Source organism: Egretta garzetta, unplaced genomic scaffold, assembly GCF_000687185.1.
Source record: "Egretta garzetta isolate BGI_Z169 unplaced genomic scaffold, ASM68718v1 scaffold890, whole genome shotgun sequence".
NCBI classification, from domain to species: Eukaryota; Metazoa; Chordata; class Aves; order Pelecaniformes; family Ardeidae; genus Egretta; species Egretta garzetta.
Window position 1 is genome coordinate 241,332 of NW_009258295.1, and position 8,143 is coordinate 249,474.

The 8,143-nt window shown below is 47.2% G+C and overlaps 1 protein-coding gene across 1 annotated transcript in view; it reads left to right on the plus strand.

The window, feature by feature from the left end:
* The window catches only part of ACACA (acetyl-CoA carboxylase alpha), a 136,575-nt gene that overhangs the window by 87,030 nt on the left and 41,402 nt on the right, over window positions 1-8,143 (plus strand). The gene's annotated exons all lie outside the window — the stretch shown is intronic.

An 8,143-nucleotide genomic window follows, 5' to 3' on the forward strand; every position in this document is an offset into this window, starting at 1 on the left:
AGTGTGTGGATGGTGATTTTCAAAGGGTCAGACCTACTGGAAATCTCAGCTGTGGGGGCAGGGAGGAATAAATTGGGCTGTAAGAAAACTTGCTGCTTTCACTACTAAAGTGGCTCTTCTTTTTTTTTTTTTTTTTTTTTTTTTTTTTTTTTTTTTTTCCCCCTACCAGAGGCGGTTTTTCTCCCTTGCTGCCCTAAGCCTATTAATATCACAGCCTTCAGCTCCTTGTCTGAGCAGACACAGCTCACAGCCGACTCGGCTCTTGTCCCCTCTCACTGAGGGCTTTGTTTACGCGGGAGTTGGGATTGTGCGGGCGCGAGTGCCCTTCCCCATTGTGCAGCTTTGTTCTCAGGCACTCTCCAGCACCTGGGGTGGTTGTGCTTCATCGCAAGCTGCGTTTCAAGGAGTGCCTGCCTGACAATGGGAGATAAAAGGAAAATAGTCTCTCGTTGAATTATTCCCCTGAATAAAGGGGGCTCTGCAGAAAATGAAGCATTGATCCTATCAACTCTAGGCTGCAGCACCCTCAGTTAGATCTCTTACACACATCACACACACCTGCATCAATGGAAGGAAAAGAGGCATTTGAAGATCCATCCTTTAAAAAGAAATTGAGTCAGTTTAGTGCCTGTTGAAGTGGAGTAAGTTGCCTGGTTCCAGCTGTCATTTGTTGGGGATCGGGGCCCTGCAGAGTTTCCCAGATGGCAGGGCCGGTCTGTTTAGTCTGCCTCTTCTTCTCTCTTCTTTCCAGGTTTAACTGAACTCTCTACCCGTGGAGTGAATGTTTGTTTGTATAGGACTAGATTAATCTCCATAAATTTTAGGCACTTAAAAATTAAGGATTTAGTCTAAATTAAGCACCTGACATCTGCCGGCAGGTATAGGCAGGAGGAGGTGCTTTCAGGGGGTGACTTATCCCATCCCAAGAATTTCGATAGGCTGCATAATCCCATGTGTCCTTTTCTCTCCACCCTGCTCTGTTGGAAAGGCAAATATTTTTATGTAGGCACTGAACCTCTACCTGCCTAAAGGTTAGGCAAAGACGGAAAACCTACTGCATCCTATCCAGCTTTCCCAGTAAGCCAGCCAAGCCCGGACCCAGCAAGAAGTTTACCTGTCCTTGGATAGTGGGAGATTGGGAATCCCCACTCACTCCTGGATGTTGTGTGACGTGTCTTGCTAGTTCATATGATCTTCATTTTCCAGTCCCTGCAGTTCTGCTCACAGCTTCTTGAATGGATCCAGCTATAATTGTGTCCCAGAAGAACCTCTGAAGTAGTGAAAAGACGCCCAGTGCTCACCTGAAATGACCAAGCTCAGGCCAGTTGAGATCTTGAGGAGGGTGTGAAGCAAACGGGGAATACTAATGCATTTGCATCTTCCTGCCATGGAGGCTGTATCTACTTCAGGCTTATCCTCTGTCTCCCTGTTCCTATATGTAAACTGTTAAACATTGTCCCTTGAATTTAGATGGATAGTTTGAATTTTCTTTTGGCTAGAAGTCAGGTCACTATCAGCCAGGGGTAATTAAGCAAAGTCTTGTAGGAATGCGGAGGCTGTTTGGGCATGCTATATGATGTGTTCGTGTTCATTCACATGAAGAAGACTCCAGAAGGGTCTCATGGTGGAAACCTATTGTAGTTTTTCCTCTGTGGAGCGAGTGAGCCTTGCTTCTTCATGTTCCCTTAGAGTAGATGGTGAGAAGAGCCCTGGGCAGCAAAGTCAGTGCTTTACTTTGTGGGAATTAGAAGGTCACCAATCCAGCTGGCGGGGTCTTGAGGAAAGATCACGAGTGAAACAAAAATAAATAACTGGAAACTGCTACCTTGTGTGACAGTTGGAACTGAATGTTTTCTAAGACAGTTGCATGCAGATATTCCTTTAGCTTTTCCCAGTTAGGTGTCAGAGATTCGAGACCATTTTTTCCAATGCTGGCTCTTACATACCATCTTCACAGAGGATGCTGTACGAAGCTCACGTGTGGTCTTGTGTCTGCATACACGTCGTCTTCAAAATGTCTTCTCTCTGCAAGAAGAGAATGTGCGGTGCAGAAATGTTTCTGCAGCAATGGAGACAATTTCAGAGAGCAGTGAGGGGTTTTCTGGAAAGTTGTTTGGTTTGGTTTTTTGTTTTTTTTTTTCCTTATGAAATACTGGATTCTTTTTAACTTACAGGGGGGAGCAGAGGGGGACTGTGACAAACATTATATGCCAGCAGATCTGCTGCTAGTCTTGTTCGTTATCATTATGTAAACCCAGCCTGAGGGTTTAGGTGTAGAGGGAAAGGTCCAGCTGCCAAAACTGGCCTGTAACCTATAACTTAGATGATGAGCTCAAGGTCAATATCATCTTTAGCTGAAGCTAATGTTTGGTTCTGGAGGGTGCCTATAATCACGTGCCGGCTGTTCGCTGCATCCGTGTCACTGCTTTGTAAGTAGAGAGGCGTAGCACCGCGAGACACCCGATATCAGGCAGGTTTAAGGATTCTCTCGGCCCCATTGCCTGTCAGGGGTGACAAGAAACTGCACAAGAGCTGTGCAAGGTTTCCCTCCGCTCCCGATTAAGCTGTCTTTGTTTATAGTCCAGATGGACGGGCAAGGGAGAGACCCGGGGAAAAGGTGCGTGCTGCTCCGCGGTGGGGACAGTGCTCTGCGTGTGGGGCACCAGGGCTGCATTTCATCTGTACCCCTTTTGTCTTCACCATTGCATTTCAGCAGGGGGTGGAGAGGTGGAAATGACATTTCATTCCTCTCCTGTGAGTGTGTGCGCGCGCCTGTGCTGAGCCCGCTGACCCCCCTGAAAATTGAAATAATGATAATGCGCGTCTCCTGACTGCATCAAAGTATCAGCACATCAAAAGCCAGGAGGCATGAAATGCAAATGATAAAGTGAAAGCAGATGGATTGTGCATGATCGCCTGATGCCCAATGAATTTTAAAAGGTGCTGGTTCACATGGGGAGAGGGGCTGAAATAAACACGTTATCCCTGCAATTTTTTTTTTTGTTCTTGCCGCTCACTCCTGACAATATTTTTTCACACTTCAGCAAGCAGCCACTCCATCTCTCTCCCTCCCTCTCCCTCTCTTTCTCTCCCTCTCTCTCTTTCGCTGTCTACCTCACACACGTCTCGGGTCATGTCGCCGCAGCTCCGGTGGAAATAATAAGATATAAACCACGAGGTTGTTATTTGCATAGAAATAGCATGGAGCCCCAGGCAGCATGGGAGAAGGACACAGAGATCATTTGTCTAAAATTTTAATGAAAACTTTTGCTGAGGCAGAGATTTTTTTATTTTTTTTTTTTAACTTTCCCTGCCTCCCCCTTTTTCCACCCCCGTACCTTCCTCCACCTCCCTCAACTCCCTTTCCTCGTCATAAGCTGCACGTGGTGTGATTTCATACGCGCGGGGTGACGTGCTGCCGCCGTGCGCTTACAGGTTAATTTCCATTGGTTTTCTTTTTAATAGAAGTAAGAGCGAAGAGCCCAGCACTCCCGATTTATGCATCGCTTAGGTGGTTCGAGCTTCCAGGACTACGTTTTATTTCAGTCCTCACAAGGATGTTCCCAAGGCTGCCGCTGACTTATTTTTAATTAGTTTGCTCCTCCTCATCTTTTGTGTTTAAAAGAAATCCTCTCTTTAAGACTGTTAATGGAAACAAATAGTGGCTTTCAATCGCATTTTCTCTACAGTTACACGTTCTAGGCTTTTTCTAAGGGAAGCCAGATTTCAGAGAGATTTTCAGGACCGGCTACTCCCTTGATACACCTCAGTCTGTTACGCAGATGTCCCACCTGGTATCTCAGACAGTTCGTGTTCATCAAACAATGATGATGAGGAACTGTCCCACACGCTGCACTTCGCAGTAGGACATCTAAAGTGGCCACCACTTCTGGAGGTGAAGGCAAGAATCAAACCAGCAGACTGTTCTGTTTCCTCTCCCTCCTTTTTAGCTTTATTTTCCCCCAAACTCTCCAGGCTTGGCCTGTCCGAACGATGCATCAGGCCCTCAACCTGTCTGCGATGTGCTCGTCCCTGGGGCCCCATGGCACCGTGCTGTTGGCCTGGTTTGTCAAGAACATCCAAGTGTGCCAAGCGTGAGCTTGACCAAGGCCACCTGCCAGGAGTGTACGTCCACGTGGGGCAAGAGGCAGGGAAGATGAAGGGTCAGAAACCACTAAAATACGAAATGTTCAAAGCGCAGTTCAAAACCAGAACTCTGGGCTTCGTTTCCCAGGCTGCAGCCAACTGCCTGCCTGCCCGTGCTCCGGCATTTTTCATCAGAATGGGTATAATGGCATTGCCTGCTGACAGCTTGGTCTTGAAACCTGAGTTCATTTGTATTTGCAATGTCTTTTGAGCTCATCAGATGGAAAGTGCCTGCCAGCAGTGGTGCATTGGCAGCGTGGGTAACCCCGTCCTCGGAATTTCTTTCCGTGGAAGTTTTTGCCTTCAAAATGATCTTAATTTAAACAGTGTCTGCTTGTACAACCTATTCTAGACCCGAAAGAGCTCAGGAACCAATTTACCAGATTAGTGATGCACTATTTCTGGCACTGTGAATTGGGTGTTTTTTAGGGGGAGAAAACATTTTTGAAGACCAGCTTGTAGAGGGGTGTTTGTGAGATGAACTGATTAGGGGCAACTCGCTGGCTCGCCGACGCAATATGTAAATACCTAAGAAACTGCTAAGCCTAGTGCCAGCAAATGTCCGATGACCTTTCCCGAGTACAGCTCTCATTAATGCAGACACTGCTTGTGCATGGTAAAGACGTTAACATGATCGGTGCCGTACTGTGTCAAGATAGCGTAGTGGATGTGTCAATCACGTGACTGCGGATGAGTCCCTGAGGACTTGTTGATATAACAGACCATAATTGCTGCGAGGATCGTTTTGACAATCTGCATTTAAAAAACCCAACGCCCCAACAACCCCTTTGCATGGGGCCAGAAGAGAATATCCTTGTATTTTAAATTCAGCCCTGAATTGTGCTGACTGTCAAAGCCAGAACCAAGATCAGCGTGGTTGCTTTTGAGGAGGAGATGTGTGGTCTCCTTGGTGTGGGTCTGGGGTAGGATTGCAGCTGAACCGTGGGAGCACCCGCGCGGCGGGTAGAGGAGCAGCGTACATGCAAGCCAGCTCACTCGGATGGTGGTTACCCCTGGCTGCAAGTGGCTTAATGAGGCAAGTTTATTTTGAGGCACTTCAGCCAACACAGCTCTTTGATGTTGGTTGCTCTTCGGTGTCTTCTGACCGACATGGGGACGGACCCTGCCTGCTGGTTGGGATGTCGCTTGGTCCCTGTGCTCAAGCAGCCTGGCACTGGCCTGATGCTTGCAGGTCTCGGCTGGGAGAAGCTGCAGAACTTGCTGGGTGCCGTCGGACTGGAACAACGGGGCGAGACAACAGGTCAGGGCTTGGGAGGAGCAGGCAGAGCTGCTCGGGGTGCGGTGCCCACGCGAGAGGCTGCTGGGGGGGTCTGAGGCTCGCTGGAGGAGCTCTGGGGTGAGGAATAGAAGCTTACACCATCTGTCAGTCTGTCTTGTGTGAGTGATCGGTCTACAGTATTGCGAGCAGTAATATTTACCCTTCCATTTCGCAATCTGGAAAAATAAATAAAAGCCCTGTGAGGCTGCTGCTGTTTGGGGGTTTTACTGTAAAATAGAGAATGTGGAAAGCTCTTTTTTTGAGATTCGAGGCAGGGATAGCTCAGTATCTGCTCAAGATGACTCCAGTCTTGGGATTAGATCAAAGCAATCATGTGAGAGCAATCATGTGAGTTAGAACAGCAAGTGCCATCCCTGTCATTCAAAGAAGCATTATAATTATTAATGCATGATATGAATCTTTCTGTAGTGGCACAGCAAGACTATTAGGAAGATACGTATGGGCGCGGGGTGTTTGAGAATGCTAATCAAAGAGGGTCTAGGAAATGTCAAACAGAAATCGACACTTCAACAGCGTTAGCTGTCAGGCGGGTCCTCTGGTGGATCTCACCAAGGTTACCCCGCTCTTGGCTCCAGCGGTGGGGGAAGCAGGAGGGGCCGCTCTGCTGTGCCTCGGGTGGTTACGGTGGATGATGTGGTGAGAGCAAGGGTGGTTTCATCGGTAGAGGTTGGTTCCTTCAGCTCTCTTGGAACCGATGCTGGACCTTGGTGTTGTTGGAGGTCTCCCTAGCGTAGGTCACCATCGCTCACACCGCAGCAAAGCCAGTCTGGTTTGAGAACCAAGATCAGGGTAGAGCTCTTTTAAGAGTCACCCTCAGTTTAGCAATATCTGGCAGCAGGAGGAGAGCAGAATTCATTTCTTTTAATGCTGGTGAGAGGCATGGGCTGCTGGGAGTGTCTGGTTGGTGGCAGTCTTGGTAGCACAAAGGTCTTTGTGTAGAGAAATTACTGTAAGCAGGATGGATGCCTGGACTTCAGACGAGTGCAAATAAACAAACGCCACCCTCCATTTCTGCATCTTATTTTTAATTGCCTTTCTTTAAGTGGTGATATTTGTGTATTGTTCCCATTAGAGGCAATTTACGTTCCAGGCATTGCATTATCAGTCCCTTTATGTTTGCTTAGGGAAGAAAGTCTAATAGAGTTCTGTTGACTTTTTTTTTTTTCTCCCTCCTTCTATCATTTTTAATATGGATCTTGATCAATTTATCTATGTGGATGGTGCCTGTGCTGTGGGGGCTGTGCGTGTATTTATTCCCGCTAAAGAGGAGTTTAGTGTAGTGGCCCATACTCTGCCTATCTGAATCTCTTCCCGTACCTTCCAGGGAAACCCCTGTGCATTCCAAACCCTATATATGTTTCAGGTAATCAGGATTGTGTCCCAGTTCCTGGTGATCCTGCAGAGTATCTCATCACTGGAGCATTAACCCTGGTGCCCAACGTTTCACCAGAGCTGAACGGAAGAAGGCACTTTTCAAACACCTCCCACAATAACTGGTCCTGACCTCCCTTCTCTTGGGGACGTCCCTAGGAGGAGATCAGGGTGACCTGTCTGTGGGTCTTTTCTGCAGTGAATTGCACAGAAATTACCATTCTGGCCACCTCAGTGGGAACTCTAGAAATGGCATCGGAGAATTGTCGCTTGTCTCGTGATGAAGCCTAAACCCACACTGCAAAGTGAAGGAAGTTTCACTCTCCTGGTGGAGGAGCTACCTGTCCCCTTGGCTGGTCTCTGAATAAGAGGGTTCTGCTGGGGTCCAGAAGGTGACCAAGGCAATGACCGAAACCAGGTCTTTAAGTATCATGGAGGCAATCATTAATATTGTTCACAGGGCTAGTGCCTAGATTAGGGAACCCCTCACTGAGACAGAGGGGATTGATGGGTGTTTGCACCATGTAGAATAGGGGGCTGTAATTTTAGTTTGCAAAGTATATTGAGTCCTTTTGATTTACCACCGACTGATGGAGTGACCTTGAGCAAAACATGCAGTCTCCCTACACAGTGAAAGGAGAGCTAGGCAGGAATTTTTTGACAAGACATTTTTCATTTGAAAATGCCAGTTCACTGAAACTGGAACTCTTCACAAAAAAGTATCAGTGTTGATGAATTTCTCATTTGGAATTTTTTTGGTCAAATGAAAAGTGTTTTGGTTTTGGTTATGGTTTTGTTTCTTCCCAATTGACTTTCTTTCCAAATTATTTTTTATTTCTAATGCCTACAGCAAATATTTCAGAAGTCAAACATCTTGACCCTCTCTGGTATTTGTTCAGATCTCAGGATTGCAAAATTTGATTTTTCTGTTGCAATCCAGAAATTTTCAAAAATCCTCATCGCTTATTGCAAGATGGAAAAAACCCTGTTTCCTCCCAATAATGTTTCGTGTTGCCATCTGCAAACAGAGAGACCGCCTCTTCGGTGTCTGATCAGCTGTGGAGCCCAGCTCCCTCTGTATCGGTAAGGTGCTTTGGGATCTTCATGCAGAAGGTGGTGCAGAAAGGCCAGCTGCAGTTGCAGGGTCCATCTGGATGCGTCCTCCCCTGCTGCCACCGAGGTGACGTGCGATTGTTTTTTCCCCTTCCCCCTCTGATCTCACCAAATGAAAGCAAGAAAACGACTCCACCAGCAAGACCTGCTTCTGGATTTGCAGTCAGTAGCCATCTCCAATAACCATCAGGCTGTCAGCTTCCCCCCCACCTC